General features: G+C 41.3%; 1 pseudogene; it reads right to left on the bottom strand.

The window, feature by feature from the left end:
• Positions 1–1,902: 1,902 nt before the first annotated feature.
• LOC116935743 lies at positions 1,903–7,325 on the bottom strand (annotated as a pseudogene).
• Between the last annotated feature and the right edge of the window lie 10,546 nt (positions 7,326–17,871).

Raw genomic sequence — 17,871 nt, 5'->3', positions numbered from 1 at the left:
AACACTCGGAATACTTTGTGAGCTCCCAACCTTCCACGCTAATGGTTGGATTTCCAACTTTTGGTTGGGCCCCACACGGGTTGAAGACCATTTTGAAGGTGACGTTTTGTGGGGAACATTACAACACTTCGCCGGAGAAAGGGGGGAGGGTAAGCAATAAATTGGTCAGGTAGGGACAGAGCACGTAAACCCGGAGGTGTTAGCATGGCCGATCATGCAAATTGAAATCCAGAGGATGGTAGTGCTAGACGTGTTGTGCTGGGGAAAAAAGGTGGCCACCGTAATAGATACACGGGTGGTAGTTTTCGTGAGTTCATCTAAATTAGTGAAAGAACTGGGGATAACAGTGACACCCAGGCACGTGAATCGCCTAGTGTCAGTTGATGGCAAGGAGATTCAACCGGGAGAAGCGGCAAACCTGTCGGTGTCCGACGGCTAGAGGAGCATCAAGGGGAAAGCTTTGGTGCTGGACGGCGACATCGACTTACTCTTGGAAAAGGACATTTTAGAAAAACTCGGAACGCGGATGAAGATTGAGGTGCTAAACGAAATCTTCATTGGAGACATTGCCATCGGAGCACTGGTGGAGGAGGTGACGGAAGAGGCACCGAAACTAGTAATCCAGCAAGGATTCTGGGTCCTCCCTCGATTGATGAAAGTGGTCACAACTAGACCACTAGATTTGAAAGGGTTAGTGAGATGTGCGTTGGTGGAATCCTCCTATGCATTGCAGATGACGAAAAGGGTGTTGACGGAAAAATCCCTGTTTAGAAGTGTGGGGACCATCGGGCAGATGGTATTAGGAGTAATGGATCCAGTGAACGAAATCAATGAGGGAGATACCCCAATAGTCGCCACGATGGCAGCCGCAGAGAATAAAGCGCTTCGAGAGCACGAATTTGAAAGAAGATTGGAGAAGGATGAATGTCGACAGACAGAGAGAAGATCCGTGAGATGTTCGTGGAATATGGCGACTGCTTTTCGTGGCCTGGAGACCAAATAGGACTGTGTACGGGGGCAGAGCATACAATAGACACCGGGGAGGCCAAACCGATTCGACAATAACCCCATGCTCGGGCATGGAAGGAGAGGATCATTATAGAAGCTCAGTGCAAAGAAATGGGGAAATCATGAGTTATCGAACCCTCGAACAGTCCATGGGAAGCGGCTGTGGAGGGACTTGGAGATTTTGTGTAGACTACCGGTGCTTAAATGCAGTGACGATTAGTGATGTGAATCCACTGCCGAGGATTTTGAGCTGCGCATTTGGGAGTAAAGAGAACACTGGGGCGGATCGAAGAAAGATTCTACTGGCCACGATTACGGTAGCATGCACTAAGTTATGTGCGGTCTTGTCCACAGTGTCAGGTGAGGAAAATGGGGGGGGGGTCGGGTTTTTCGTTTAGCAAATTCAATGTCGCCAACGTCGTGGTCTTTCTCGGCGTAAATCGCTTTTACTTCAGTTACGTCTGTTGGTGCCAGTGGTATACCGTATCGGCACGTAGTTCTTCCGTTTTTAAAACAACTTTTTCTGTGGCGCCAATCATGTTGATTTACGCGCAACTGAATACAAGCCATATCTAGCATCCAAAGATCCATTTCGTCTTCGTTGTTCGACAAGGGTTTCTTATTAATACCGTGCCAAATCAAACTGTCGGTGTCATTTTCGTTTGGCATTGGTTATCGTAGACGTTAATAGACGTGTTTCAGCGTAGTTGTCAATTTATCGTTGATGGTGACTGTGCGTTTGCATTTGGTGCACCAAAGAATGCGGCACTTGCACTCACGTCCCATTTTTTTCATCATTTGTAATGCTGTTTCAGACAGGATTTTCAGTTTTTTACCGACACAGAAATCGCTTTCTAGTGCAATATTCGATTCAGCCTCTGGTAGCTGTATTTCTCATTGGATGAAGCTCTCGATATTGTTTGCAATTTTTTCAACGAGAACATCTACATGGAAGGTTGAATTCGTTGTGGTCAGACCACGACTGCAATTGGCCAAGCTGTAGTCATCATCGTGTTTCAAAGCGTCGACAAGCTGTTTCTCGATGTCGCCGTGTCCGCACAACCAAATCAACATGTGTGTGTGAAGAGTGAGGCACGATTGTTCTTCTACCACGCGAAGCCATGCTTTAGGCACACCGAATAGTCCCCCACGTTTATAAGAGCGATTTTCGCGTTGGCATCAACCGATAATGTTTTCGATGACGATGTCAAGAAGACGTTGGAAATTCAAAGCTGCTGCTACTGGATGATTTGACAGCACGGCAAAACGCTTGGAACCCAGGGGTATAGCTTTACTATGGGGATCTGCTTGTGTTGAACCTAGGGCCAACCATAAGACTACGAACGACTTTGCATCGTCTGGACTGATAGTGAGCCAGATGTGATCTTTGCCGTTCTTGGCGTGAGCCACATAAATATCTTGCCGGTTATTTTGAGCCGCAGCTTGCGAGTGTTGTATTGTTTGGTTTGCAATTTTTTGATCTGTGAAAAACGTAGTTTCCAATTTGTTGGCGCTTTACGGCGGTCGTGGCATTCTCCGTCCCAACAACTTGTTTTTCACATAATCGCTTTGGTACTTGGCTGCTCTTCAAGTCAAATCGTCGTTTGAGATGCGTCCGTACACGTCGCCTCTGGGCATGACGCTTCCATCTGTTATTGGGAATCCGGGACGGTAGGAAGGCTCTGATTCGGGCCAATGTGGACGCTTCCGTTCGAGCAATGAAATCGTACACTGGCAGAGAAAAATCAACTTGTTGAAATTGTCTGCTACTGAGGTTGGCGTAATATGATACAAGATTTTTTTTTGAAATTTTCACTCGTCGAGTTTCATCGAATCTACCTTGTCCGAACGGAAACATATCTGGGAAGAGCGTGTCTAAATATTGGGGCATTGTGTCGGAAACGAATTCCTTTCCTGGACGAACCACAAACGTGTTTCTAGATGGGCCAGCTTCAAGTTGATGATCGATGGTCGATAGTAGATTGACAATTTGTTGGTGTTCGTTCAGAACGTTGCTGGAGGGGCCCTTGTCATTGATGGTGATAGTACACGAAATCATTGTAGCGTCTGTTTCTTCATCTACTGATTTCAACAAAGAATCGCCGCCTGTACTCATTGTATTCTTTTGATGTGTTTGAATTTCACCGGTGTGTTCTACTACCGGGTCCAGCCTGTGCTTCTCAACAAGAAACACATCGGGAGATGGTTCATCTATCGGTAGTTTCCAGAATGACTCTTCGTCAAAGGTGACGTTTCTGACAACAACGTTTTGGACGTCGCACCCAAATTGAAATAGTTCTCTGATTTTGGTTAGTTCAATAATGTAATCGAGTTTTCTCGAGGCTATTTCCCCTCTGTTTAAGGCTGTTGCATCGCTAGTAAATGGCGATACGACGAGAACGCGAACTGAAGTTTGTTCTGGTACTATTGGAATTTTCTCCAGAACCATTGTGGTTTCCAACCTCGTGCAATAAACGTGACCTTTAAGGCTGCTTCCCTCAGGTCCCGTGGTTCCCGTGAATGTGGTTGTTCTGCCGAACGTCTGAACGGGACGCATTAGACTTTTTGATCCAAACGACATTTTTCGTAGCTCTGGTGGAAGTTCACCTACCCAGTTTCCGTTAGCGATGGCAAATTTTAGTAATTTACCTCGTTTTAGTGCATTATAACAAGACGGGGTGGAAGATTGATGGAAAAAATAAAAATGTGGGGTGCACTTGAAATCATTTGGATTGATACATGTCGAAGTGTGCTGCAACACCCCTTTCGGGGACAACAGAAGGTTTTGAAAACGTGGTTCATCTGGAAACTTATTGGATACGTCATACTGTTTAACGAGCGTCGGATGTAACGGTGGGATTGAATCACCATTACCAGTCAGTGTTCGAAACAGTGTAAAACTTTGAGTTGGAAGTTTGTTTAGAGGAAGCAGTATTGATTTTGATACGCAATACAAATTGATTGCACACCAGGGAAGTAATGTATGGCTCTTGAATTCACTGGAAAATTTCACTTGTTAGTTCTCTTATCGTTTCCAGAGAAATTCAATTAGGCATTCCTTTGTTATCTAAAGCTTCGAATTCTAATTCATTCAATCAAATAGGTATTCCTTTGCGATATCTATGATCAGTGTCTTTCCTTGTGGTGTTTCTATGAGATTCTAAGCGGTCTCAGAAGTTTGAGTATCGCCACAGCTTTGTTTGGTGAAAGAATTACATATAATATATTTGAATGGTCCGTTTTTAAAATGTTATTAATCTTTGTGTTAATGAATCATCACTTATTTTTCTATGATACATGTCCTTGAATCAATACGGCAATCTGCGTTTTGTTTTAGTTATTTTGCTACACCGTCACAGGGAACTCTCTTCGGCTTTTCACGAAATTAAAGAACTAATTTTCAATCTTGTATGCTAAGTTTGAATCTTGCTTACCCTTTTTTTGCATCTATTCCCTGTTTTCGGATGCGAATCGTTGTGCGATGAAGAAACTCAGTTACAAAAGATGTAGAGGTACTTTTCTTCTGTGATTTTCCCACTGATATATCGTCATCCCTGCTTTCCCAATAAGCATCTTTTTCTAGCGTTTTTCCTTTTGGTTTCATTTTGTTTACAAAGAAATCATCGCTCGAGCTAGATGACAAAAGATTTTCTTCTTCTGTGGTCTGTCTGTGTTGTCCTTCTTAACTATTACTGCTCCATCTATCTTGATGAATCTTCGCTTTTTTTACTTAGTTTAAAAACACTTTTTTCTGCTTTAGAAATCTTTGATCTCATTACCATTTGTTTCACTTTGCTGAACGTACTAGTTATGTCCTCTGCTATATATAGTTATATATGATATATATTATATTATTAGATAGTTATATATATGCAGTAAAGGTCTTTACTGCATTGGGGATTTCAAGTTTTTCCGGGTGAAGTTCACTTGATGGTGAATCACTTTGAGTGAACTTTTTCCTCTTTCTAGCCCCTTTTCCCGTTCGAAAACGAAACTTTTTTTAGCGCATTATTTTTTTACAATTATGATTTGTTATCTGTGTTCAATTTCCAGTGAGCTGTAGTTAGACAATTACTCAACTTCCAGTGAACTGTAATTCGACGATGGAGGAAAAAAAGTTCAAAGACAACACTTACGCACAACCTCGTTGTTATTGTCACTACACACAACAATACTGTAGTACACTTGTTCAAGATTATTAACGAGAAAAAAAAGAAAGATGGCGTATCATTTTTCTCTTTGTGTTCTCGGAAATGATATTGAATCTCTTGATTGTATAAAAAAAACCACAATTCAAAAAACCACATATTAAGGTTAATGTGCGTAGAAATTCCTTTCAATAACCAACAAACGGTTGATAACCTCGACCTTGATAACTCCGAAAAAGAAAATAATTGTTGAATACTATGTTTTCAAATTACGCTTGAAATAGAATTCTCGGGTAAAATCCTTCGTCTAACAGAGTCGAACTGGAATAATGCGAGGTAGAAGAGAACAAACAACCAAAAAATGATGCGACATCCGTGTCACTTGCAGTGCTGCCCCCACGGGCAGGATTTTTACACTAGGCGTTTTCCACCAGACGAGACTACCTCTTGCGGGTGCCTCTTGCGGGTGTGTTAGTCCACGTTCAGTCCACGCACAGGCTCATTTATAGCCAGGTGGCACTGACACCAGGCGGAAAATTACTCTTGCGCTCCGCCCTAAAATCCTCGGTTTTTTCGTATAGTGTTCCCACAAGAGGGTACCCCTTTTCTGAGAGGAAAAATAGCCATGGTAGAGCAACCAGGGGTCTATGACTCTGGATATTTAAATTGAAAATTTATTCGTTATTCGTTATTCAGATATTATTCGTATTCGCGAATAAAACGCCCTTTTTATTCGTTATTCGTTATTCGTATTCGTTTGTACTGCTTATTCGTATTCGTTTACAAAACGAATCAAGTTTTTCCTTATTCGAAAGAATACTGCCAAAATTGGCGTAGAGTGTTCGAAATTAGCAGGAATGGTTTTATTTTTATTGTTGAAATTGGAATTAAACTAGTATATAATAGGGCATACTTACACTTAATATATAGAACTTTTGATTCTCTATCTTTTGATATAATTTTTTCAAGGATTTTTATAATTTTACTTAGATATTTCTTGTGCCGTCTAGGTGTCAGCTAACAGATAGTACACTGTTTAGGGTTTTCACCCGAAAGCACATTGTACCGATTTCAATTACTGTTTTCTTGGGTATTGTTATGTTATACAATTTGCACTTTGGATGAATTGCGTATTCCCCGTTAAAGTTTATAATTCGCCTATTAGATGTCCCAATATACCCTCTATCGGGATACCATTCGTGAAGGAAACATTTATATTTTTCCCAAAAATTAGCAGGAGCTTGGCCCTGTGTCCTAATTCGCTCTTTTACCCTAGTTAGATCTACTCTACATGTAAAAATGATGACGACGACTGAATTTGAACCGATTTTGCTCGTCTCCGTCTCTTCCTTGACTCACAACTACTGCATCGTACAAAGTGCTAGATGCTCTAGGCGGTAGGCCTTCCCATAGGATTTTTCTTCCAAACTTGATCGCTCCCGACGGTATCCGCTTCCTGTTGTCTACTTTTCGCAGACACTGATTGTGCGTCGATCCTTTCTTGGACAATGGGCACTAACACTTGCGGGATAAGCGATTCGTGGTCGTCGACCTCTGTCGGTCGAGTTCGCGATACTTGATCACGATCGACGACCCGCATTTCCTGTCGCCCTTCTTCTCCCACTCCGGTTCGTGCGTTCACCCTTGTCTTGTTCCCTACCTCACGAACACCCTCGCACTGCTCACGTGCAGCTACCAGATCGTATGCTAGTTCCGTCACAGCACTTCTTGCTTCTGGATTCCGAGAATCCTGGTTGCTCTCTGCGTCCTCGAACTCCTCTCCCTGTTGTTCGGAATCTGACTGGAATAGTGACTGGTCTGGGAGTTCTCGCGGTAAGAACACCTCTGTGGTCAACCATGTACTTTTCTGTCCCAAAGTAAGGTGATTTACTTTTCCCTGAGGACCTCTTGAACGGCCCTTTCACTGAGCTGATGCTGCGTATGCTGCTTGAACTCCCGTTAGTGCTGCTGCCCCTAGAGGTGTCACCGGCACAGAATGCTGCTGTCATCACGAGAAGTGTCCAACTCAACATGTGTACCCATCACTTCAGTACCTAAAATGAGAAAGATGAATAACCGGAGATTAAATATTAGGAGCATTAAATCAACTTTTTGCTCACGCTGAACAGAATGAGTGCTGGAAGAAGCTGGTACTGAAGCTTCCCTCATAGTGGCAGGTGTTGCGACAGCACCACCATCAGTTTGTGCTGCACCAGGTGGGTTACCTGGTTGTGAATGTACGATTATTTCCAATACAGTTACAGAAGTAAGAGTAAAGTCACAACTTGCAACTACTGAACTACCTGATTTATGTAACAAAACACTAGTTTCATTCCTGACAGGTTCACTGCGTTTACCTCGTTTGTTTTGCTAGGGTCGTTTCCCTCGACTAAAATAGAGTTTGGATACTTGCATTACACTCATTCATAGTAACACTGACAAGTTTGACTTACCCTATGATGATTAAAGACTATATCTGTTAAATCGAACGTTTTTCAGTAACTGTATTGAGAATCACAATCTTTATAGCTGAACAGCAAGCGTCAGGGGCTGAGGAAATGACGTGCTGCCATCTATTGTTGACTGAAAAATAGTTTCTTTTCTGGCTGATAAATGGCGTTTTACTACCGCTACCGTGCGGTAGTATACATGCATGCGGCATTGCGGTAGTTGTTAAAATTTTGAGCATACCGTGGTAAATGATTGCGGTACTACCGCTTACCGTGCGGTAGTATACATGCCATGCGGTAGTGCGGTAGTTGTTAAAATTTTGAGCATACCGCGGTAAATGATTGTGGTACTACCGCTTACCACACGTAAGTACCGCGGTATATTTTAACCGCGGTGGTCCAACCCTAATTTTTTCTTAAATATTCATGCATTGGGGGTGACGCGCGACCCCTAAACTTTACTTTTAGCAGTTGATTTTTTCAGGAGAGGTAGCTTATAACACTAGATTTCATTTACCCAAACGCCGTAATTTTTAAAAGTATGATAGGCTTGCAAAGGGTGAAAAAATAAGCAAAAGTTGTGTTTTTCACGCTTTTTTCCCGCGGCACAAGACCTAAATAATTTTCCCACCTCAAATAAAAAAATACCTAGAGTTTTCGCATGTAGAAGAACCCCGATCCATAAACGCCTTCATCAAAATAAAAAAATCGTCCGGCATGGAACGCCCTAAGCTACATACTCTACATTTCGCAGATTGCTCCGTTTCCTCAGTGGATCACCTGATAGCTATTGGGGAGCCAGCGCCACCAGTGTTTAATATTTTAAATCCCAATTGCCTACTGGTTACAAGTGGCCCTTTCCCAATCAAGACACGTAGGTGGCAGTGTTTTGAGGCGAAATCTAAATGGTTTCCACTATTCTTTGTTTGTTCTCCTCACCACATCACCGGGAAAAACATTTTTTCAAGAGGGACTAGCGGTGCGCAGCAACTTTATTAAATTGCATCACAAAATAATGCTGACAATGGATGAATATTAATTTTCGATTTTGTGAAATAATTTTTTTTTTCATTTTTGCAGGACACCAACTTCTTTTCAGATTTCTCTTCTCAGAGAACCTAAATGTCAGAGAATTACATGCAGACTCTGATAAAGTGTATTTTTTGTACGCCCCAGCACCTTTCTCGGGTGACAGCGTAACAAAGCTAGGGTGTAAGACCTGAACCTTAGAAGAGTCCGTAGAGTACGGAAAATATTAAAACTGGAATCTTTCTTGGATGTCAGCTGCGTGTATATTCAAATAGGGTTTATAACCGCAGACACAATACGTCAAAATATAACGAAAGAGAACAGGAACAGATAAGAATATAATTTACTCTTCATATAGTCTTCTATAGATCTCAGGGACGGGTAAGACGACGGACAGAAGACCGGATCCAACAGCTGCGTGGAGGCAGGAAACTCGGAAAGGTGACAGTTCTTCGGCAGCAAAAGGACGGGCAAGGCAGCTATTAGGTGGCACACGACGCTACGGGCAGTACAAGGTAACAATGGAACTAGGAGGAAGATATTTATCGAGAAATAAAGGAGAATAAGCAGGAAATTCCCCGCTGTCCCATCGCTTCGATATGTCGTCATTTGGTGTTTCCCTAACTAGTTTACTCTTGTAGTCTCTGAAAGATTACATGGAAATTCTTGAAAAAGGAGAATTTCCTCAACAGGGCGACGCATTGGAGTTTTTGAATGAGAAATCGGCCAGGTTTCTAAATTTATAGCTAATACGGTTGCAATATAAAGCTATGCCTGCCAATTCTAGTTCTGTATAGCGGCTTTTTACTTGTAGTTGGCTTTCTACAAGAGGAAATAACTAACATTTTATCTTTTCTACTTCAATCACAAATCCTCTGCCAATTCAATAACAAATTCGATTGTGATCCGTCAAAAACAAATTTTCATTTCATATTCAATAAATTAAAAAAAAACGGATTATGAGAAATTACCTCGTGGCATTTGTTTATTGTTATTTTATTTATTTATTTATTATTTGTTACTAAATAAATAACTAATAAATAATTTACCTAGTGTTACATTTCCTCTACTTTTTTTAGTACTTTTTCCATATCTTAGTACCTAGTTTTTAGGTATACTACTATATCGAGTTTGACAAAAAACTAGGTGTTAAGTAAAACTAATACCTAGTTTTGAAAAAACTAGGTTGTGCCAATAATCCAGTGGCCATCGTACAGTATCCTGCATAACACCCATTTATTTTTAAAAAGCCATCTGTGGGTAGAAAATATTAATAGTTTACCTTTTTAAGGACAGGTAGGGTGGTTTCGGCGCAAAATCATCATAAAGAGGGTTGGATAATATCAGTCCAGACACCTTTTTTTCCGCCTAGGTATTAAATGACTGGAAAAAAGTGTAGACTGTATTATCGGCAGACTCCCCTACCCCCCGGTTAAGTAGAGCAATACAAAACAGAGTCTTTCCATTACTCGTTACTATCATTATCGGGTCGGGTAATCCGAGCGGTAGCATATGGAAACACAAAATTCTATTTATCAGTATGCTAGCAGTTATTAAATTGCTAGTGGCTACTTGGACACGTTTCCGTCTTTTACGCGGGAGATACGTGTTCTAGACTTGGATGAGATAACTGTTAGCAAAATTATTCCGGTCATTAAAATAGTGTAATTGTTTACGAATTAAATAATCATTAAACATATATATAAATTTTTTAATATAATAGATCAAATCAAATAATTATTTTATTTTATTCGTTAGCTAGATTTGCTCTGAAAACAATTAACGCAAACTAGCTTTAAATGCAGATCTCCCGCGTCTTCTCTGGAAAGAGATTGTAAAATGGTTTGGATGCCAGGGATTCCTAATTGTTGGAAAATTTCGCGAACTGTCCCCATTTTCAAGAAAGGGGACACTAGCGGTTATTCCAACTTTAGACCAATATCCGTTCTTCCTACCATTTACAAACTGTTCTCGGGAGTGATCAGCCAGAGAATTATGGAGGTCGCTCCAGACCTTGGCTGGTTAGCTCCCGACCAAAAGGGTTCCCTCTCGGGGGTTCATGGTATTCAAGAACATACACAGCTCTTACAGACGGTTGTCGAGGACACAAAAACCAAACGTAGGCACATGTCTATAGCATGGCTTGACATGTGCAATACGTTTGGATCTGTGCCTCACGCCATTCTGGGTGAGCTGTTCACTTCACTTCCAATACCAGCGGACCTCCGGCGCATCCGAATGGACATATTTCGGGAAATCAGATGGATTTTTCCGTTAGGAAATAATCTTTACGCATTTTCCCGACAGCAGGTGTTCGCCAGGGTGACGCTCTTAGTGCCCCTATTTTTAACCTGGCTTCCGAGCCCCTCGTCAGGGCCGGAAAGTTCAATATTAACCATGGATTTTTATTATTTGGCTCACTCGTCAAAACCCAAAATATTTTAGGTGTTTTATCCCTTACCACAGAAACCTTAGAAATTTAATGTCGGGAAGTGTGCTTGCCTGGTCTTTGACAAAGGCAAGCCATCTGACGCTCAGTGCCGAATTGGTGATCAGTTAATTCGGTGCCAGATGACCAAGAGAAATATCTTGGTATGCTGATCGGCGGAAAATTGCGGTTCCGTTCCTTCTGACCTTATCCCTAACCTCGACAAGATTGCCGCCTCCCACCTTACACCGCCTTTTCAGCCACACCTAGGCCTAAAAAGATCATTAATGAGCTTTGTGTTTTAAGTTTTGAGTTTTCAAACAAGTAACTATATGGAACTATATTGATAGTTTACGTGCAATGGGAACGTGACAACAGAGATAAGGGATGGAGGGTGAATAAATGACGATGAAAAAATGACTAAGGGAAAAACGAATGGCTTTGTTCTTGGTTGAATAAGAGGGGGGAACAATGAGAGAGAGAAGAGCTGGGCACTGTCTACTTCGTTACTTGATTACGGTGAAGGCAGACGAGATGTACTTGTCTACGGGACAAATTACTGAGATACACTGAACCAAAAAAAAAGGAGGCAATGGCCACTTCACACTTAAACACAAAATAAGATTGCCCTTGCCACCTACAACCCTGCCCGTGAGGGCAGCACTGTAAGTGACAGTAATAAAGTAGCTAATTCTGAACTAAAACTTTCGTACGGAAAAGAATGGAGAAACATAAGTTTAGGACCTTTTTCCGATAAGACGATAATGATTTCGTTCACAATAATAATACAAGATCCTCATAAGAGAGTATCTGATGTTGCTGTCACACATGTCATCTGCACACAACAAGCAAGAAATTCAGGTGGTTGGCACACGAACGGACGTAGTACACACACAGCAAATCAGACATCACAGAAAAACTAGGGGCTGAGGCAAAAAAAGGAAGAAACAAGTTTTGGATGTTATCCCACTCCTACAAAAATATATATGAGCAATCTTTATAGTTTAAACTAGGTAATTAATTGCTGATTCTTTCTGGTTGAAAAGAAGATAGTCCGCCAACTTTGTCATCGTAACAATAGCGAAAAAGATTGCCAGAAAGAAGGTGGGAAATGACACATTGGAGAACGCGGGATTCGAACACAAGGGCAGTGTGCAATGTGTACACGGAGCTGAGATTGATTTTTTAATTTCCCTGGCTAACTTTTTGAAAAAGATTTTCTAAACTTCTCTAAAGATGTATTTATTACAATTGTGCTATTCGCTTACGGTTAACTGGTGAGGCGTTATTGCATCCCCGACGATACGTCTCCATGGGGATCTACGTTAAATCCCCTCTAGTGACTTAACGTCCCATGTCATTATATCCCACCATCAAATATTTAATTTAAGGTTAGGTTAGATTAGGTCAAGTAGATTATGTAGGTGGGCCTGTGCATCGATCCTAGAATTGATAATTTCCGTTAAGCGACTGTGTAATCGTACGTTTTGCACACCTGTGCTGAAGCATAGTCTACTATATATAAGGAAGCCGAAAGGATTGGCATCCCCACCGTGTTGAAAATTGAAGCCGATTTTGCTCACCCATCCTCTATTCTATTCTAGGAGCGCAACGTGTACGGAGCCATTTTCCAAGTTTGTAACATTTCAGGAAAAAAGGCAGTCAACGCGAAATGGGGGTATCGTGTATAATTAGACTGTGGGAATTCCAGGGGAAAACTTGGAAAAGAAAAAAGGGTAATTTTTCATCATTTACCTTCAGATCAAATGATGCGTAAGAAATGGGACGACAGCATTACCAATAGTTTCGGCTTCAAAAAAGAGCTAAAGGCTATAGGGGATGCGTCTTGCGTGTGCAGTGAACATTTTAAAGAAAGCGACTACATAACGGGATTCACCGGGACTAGACGTTTGAATTATAAATGTGCAATTCCATGCACAACACAAGAAAATTTCGAGGTAAAAAAACGAAAGAAAAATTAACTTGTAAAACAATATTCTTTTGGGGAGTACTTATTTTTAAAAAAGTTGAATCAGGTGCAGTTACGGGTCTCAAATATTGGAACATCTGTCAAATTAAGTTATCCAGTAGTTTCAACTGACCGTAATACGAAACTTAAAACGTTGGAGGGAACACAATGATTAGATGATATGGTGAGTACAGAAGAACATTTTGGCTCTTATCTAGCAAGACAAGTTTTCTCTAGAGAGCATAGCTAAACGCATGTTGCATGTCCCACCAGGCAACTAATACTCCTACATTTCTTCTATGAGACTGAAATGACTGGCTGCAGGAGTATTAGTAGCCTGGTGGGACATGCAACATGCGCCACCAATGGGTCGAAAAATACAGCTATAGTCGTTCTACTATAATAAGTTTTCTATGGAAAGGAAAAACAAAATTTGGGTTGTAGAAAGCAACTAAATTCAGCGAATAAAAGTCGGGTAAAAAATAATTTGATTAAACAAGAATAAACTTGAGCTTATTTTTGTAACGGGGGAAAAATTACAAGTTCGTGCGACTTTTTGTTTCAAAGATATGCACCAAAGAAAAAAGGGACATTTTTGGGGGGTACACTAACAAAAGTAATGGCGGCGCGAAACTGGGAAAAGTGGGAAATTTTGTACACCTGGACGCACATATACCGTTCAGGATATAATACGCTCCTAGATGCGCCACACATCAAATAATAGCAAACTCATCGTTGAGTATGCTGATTTTTTTTAATTTTCGTATCTTTTACGCCTGATCCGTAAAGTTAAAAAAAAGGGGGAGACGTAGTGCCATAAGAGGCCATGTAAAAAGGGACGAAAAACGGCAAAGTGCACAATAATTTGGGTGGGTACTGTACAAACAAAAACAAACGACGAAATAAACGTCAGGTCAGCAACAATAACATTTTCCATTCCTTCCCCGAGAGCATTTACATTCGATAGAAAAAGTTTTTAACTATCGCCACTAGACGATAAACAAGATCCCGTAGCTATACTTGGGCGGAGTCTAAAAAGAGGAAGGGAAGCCGATTTGGCTTCAAGAAAATGCCCAATCCTTTCGGTTTCCTTATATATTGTAGGCTATGGCTGAAGACTGACATTTCGAAAACAGCAGTGTGGCATACGAACCAAACTGTAGACCAACAATACTACCACGTCACAATCGAGATTACATCGTGAATTCATTAGGCAATATACGTTAACAAAGAATCTTTAAAAATGCAGAGAAATTACAAAATATACCCCCAAAATAACTTGTGTGTAACTGCATTCAAAACAAGGTATTCAGGTAAAAAAAAGCCCAGCTTGTACCTGATAAAATTCTTCTCTTTACTTACATTTTGAGAGCTGTCATCTGGTTTCTACGTATAGTTGCTTTACACTTCTACGAGTTATTTTAATACAATTGAAGGTGAAGCCTGTTTTGGGGGTTTGAGAAGTAGTGGATCTACCAAACATGTATTTAGATACTTATGGTATAGAGAGTGTATCATTTAAAGTTAAAATATGAAGTTATGATTGATTGCTATTAAAACTAATCACAAAAATGCGTCAGAGAAAGTGTTGCTTATTTGGGGGTTTGAGGACTTCTCGGTCGACCAATAAAACAAATAGCAACTCAATCCCGTCGTTTGCTATTATCTTTTTCAAAATTGTTACATATTCAAGTTTAAGAATTTTCTTCGTGTTGAATATTTGTTACAGAAATGAAAAATTTAGCATATAGAAAATGATGATACAAGCACACTTGTTTGTATTTTGTCCGTAAATGAGCAGGTCCATTAGAAAGCTAAAATTATTTGTTTTAAAGAATAATCCTTGGCTATGCTCAAAGATATTGAGATTTTTTAATAGATAATAGACTCACAATTCCTAAATTCAGGCAACAGAACTAGCACTGGTATCATTAGGCTTAACAAAATCATAGCCTTAGCAACAGGCTAAAGAGCGGAGGTAATCTCAGTTTCCGTACCCAGCGGCACAACCCCCCCCCATCCCCCCCTGTTGTAGTGTCTCTAGTGCTGACCGCTAGATGCCACGTCACCGACAGAATGGTATATCCCCACTATGCAGAGCTCAATACACACAGTCTTACATACACACTTGTCAGTATAACATGGTGTCAGAAGTCGGTTCTCAAAACCCAACGTTGTTGAGTAATAGCATTTGTTGAAGGTACATCCTAATTTTAAGCTTGCATCATTGTTTAAGATTCGTCGTCGGTGAAAGCCCTGAACCTTTTTTTTTTGGTGCCAGTGATTTGCGGCTCAGTGGGACTATGGCAACAGTGGTCGTGGTATGTAGTGATGTTGGATAAGGCTTAAAATTTATGACACATTTGTGTTCCCTGTGGCCGCTGACGTTTAAAAAAATAAATCAATTTTTTATAAATTTACCAACCATTTTGGCCCCGACGTAGTGAGGTGTTGAACGTTTTAAATTCCTACGTGTCATCAAATTTTTTTAAACTTTTTTTTTTTTGTTTTTTTTTCTCGGTGTTTGGAAAAAACAATTGTAACTATGGACCTAGTGTTGATTTTTTTTTTTGAAAAAAATTTTTTTTTTTTTTTTTTACCCTTTTTTTTGGGAAAAATTTTTGTATGAGAAAATCGAACAAAAAGCAAAAATTAAAAACCTACCATCGTCCAGAGCTAATACGATCCACCATCAACGAGTCAGCGTTCATCTGGGAGGTGAGCAAGGTCAAAAAATCCTTTTAATTCAAAAACGCTCCGCATTCCTTAAAGAGTACCCAGGGTGGAATTCCCACAGCGATAGTTTTTTTTTTTTTTTTTTTTTTTTTTTTTTTTTTTTTTTTTTTTTTTTTTTTTTTTTTTTTTATTTTTTTTTTTATAGCGAGCATTCAGGGGGAACGGAAATAATTATTAAATCCGTGTTTTCATATTGAATTTCATTACTATAAATGAAACTCAAAAAATGTGTTCTGATAATCACATATAGAGCTAATGCAGCTCTTTTTTTTAAGAACTTTCCCACCCTATAATATTAGGTAGTTACCGAATAACAGGCTTCCAAAGTAAGCCCATTCCCTACTAGGCCTCTCGGCCGTACGGATACTTTTGGAACGCGATACAAACCACATATCGCGTTGTTGAAAAATTCTAAAAAAAAATCACATGAAACCCCACCCTAATATTAACCTTACGAAATTTTTTTATTGAATTCCACCGAGAATTCTATTTATGGGAGCGTTTTGAAAAACGCGTTTTCCCTACTGATCCTCTCAGCCGTACGGATACTTTCGGTGACCCACTGTATCTAGTTGCTGTCCTACTTCCTCGACACCCCAACAGATGGCGCCACGTCAAGCATAAAACCCTGCGGCTAGAGTTCATACTGTGGAGGAGGAGACACACTGGGTTGGTGATGTGGAGCGTGGCGGTACGGCGATGGCCCTCCCGCGGGCAATAGAAGAAGACTACTTTAGATCACATGCACTGACGTCAACGTCATCCGGTGGTGGATCAGAGTGGCGCCAACAGGTGACGGTAGATGGTGTTACCATTGACTTCAAGCTAGATTCTGGCGCAACCTGTAATGTCCTGCCGTATGAGTCGTTTATTCGCCTGCCCAAAACGAGCCAACGTCTTCGCCCCGGGCCCATTGTTCGCAGCTATCGTGCACAAGATGGTCTCCTACGCGTATTGGGACTACACATGGCAAAAGTGGTTCATAGAGGCACTGTGTTCGTTTTAGACTTTGTTGTTGTTGATGAGGCTGGCCAGCCGCCTCTTCTTGGGCTGCCATCTTGTGACGAACTAAATCTGATTAGGCGAGTGGATACCATACAGTCACCAGTTGAGACCCCACTACCGCCAATTGTTGTGGATTATATGGATATTTTCACGGGATTAGGTAAATTGCCTGGAGAGTATGACATAAAGTTGCTTTCGGGTGCTAATCGGGTGGATCCTGTGGTGTGTGCAGCGAGTCGTCTACCGTTCCGGTTGGAGGATCGCGTGTTCAAAAAGTTGGAGGAGATGGTCGCCAAAGAAATCCTCGTTCCTGTACACGAGCCAACTGAGTGGGTCAGCCGCATGATGGTGGTAGGAAAGTCGGATGGTGACGTGAGAATTTGTTTGGACCCGTCTGAGCTCAACAAAACCATACAACGCCAGCATTTTGCAGTCCCTACCGTTGAACAGCTGTTTAGCAAGTTGGGTAAGACCCGATATTTTTGCAGCCTTGATGCTGCTTCCGGTTTTTATCAGATTCCGTTATCTGAAGCAGCTTCCTACTTGTGCACCATGGCAACTCCGAAAGGCCGCTACCGCTTTCTCAGGCTGCCGTTTGGGCTAAAATCGGCTCCCGAAATTTATCTGCATACCATGAGTGACTTGTTCGGAGACCTGCCCGTCGTGCTCATCTATTTTGATGATTTTCAGGTTGTCGGAGAAACAAAGGAGGAGCTTCTCGCCAATCTTCGTCAAGTGTTCGAGCGTTGTCGCCTCCATGACCTGCGGCTTCAGTTAAAAAAGTGCAAGTTCTTTCTTCAGGAGATCCCATGGCTGGGCCATGTCATTGGCCATGGAACATTGAAGCTGGACCCTCTTAAGGTGTCAGCGATTGTGGAAATGCCTGATCCGACTTGTCCAGCGGATCTGGTTCGTCTGCTGGGCATGGTGACATACCTGGACAAGTTTTGCGAAAATCTGGCGGGCTTAACAAGACCGCTACGGGATTTGCTGAAGGAGGACGTGGTGTGGATTTTGGAGCAGCCTCAACAGATGGCGCTTAGTCAACTAAAAAGGGCCTTGTCGTCGCTTCCAGTGCTGCGCCTCTTTGATCATTCG

This window comes from Daphnia magna, linkage group LG2 (genome assembly GCF_020631705.1).
Source record: "Daphnia magna isolate NIES linkage group LG2, ASM2063170v1.1, whole genome shotgun sequence".
Taxonomy (NCBI): domain Eukaryota; kingdom Metazoa; phylum Arthropoda; class Branchiopoda; order Diplostraca; family Daphniidae; genus Daphnia; species Daphnia magna.
Note: the sequence above shows the minus strand (reverse complement) of the source record. Positions and strands in the feature narration are given on the sequence as shown.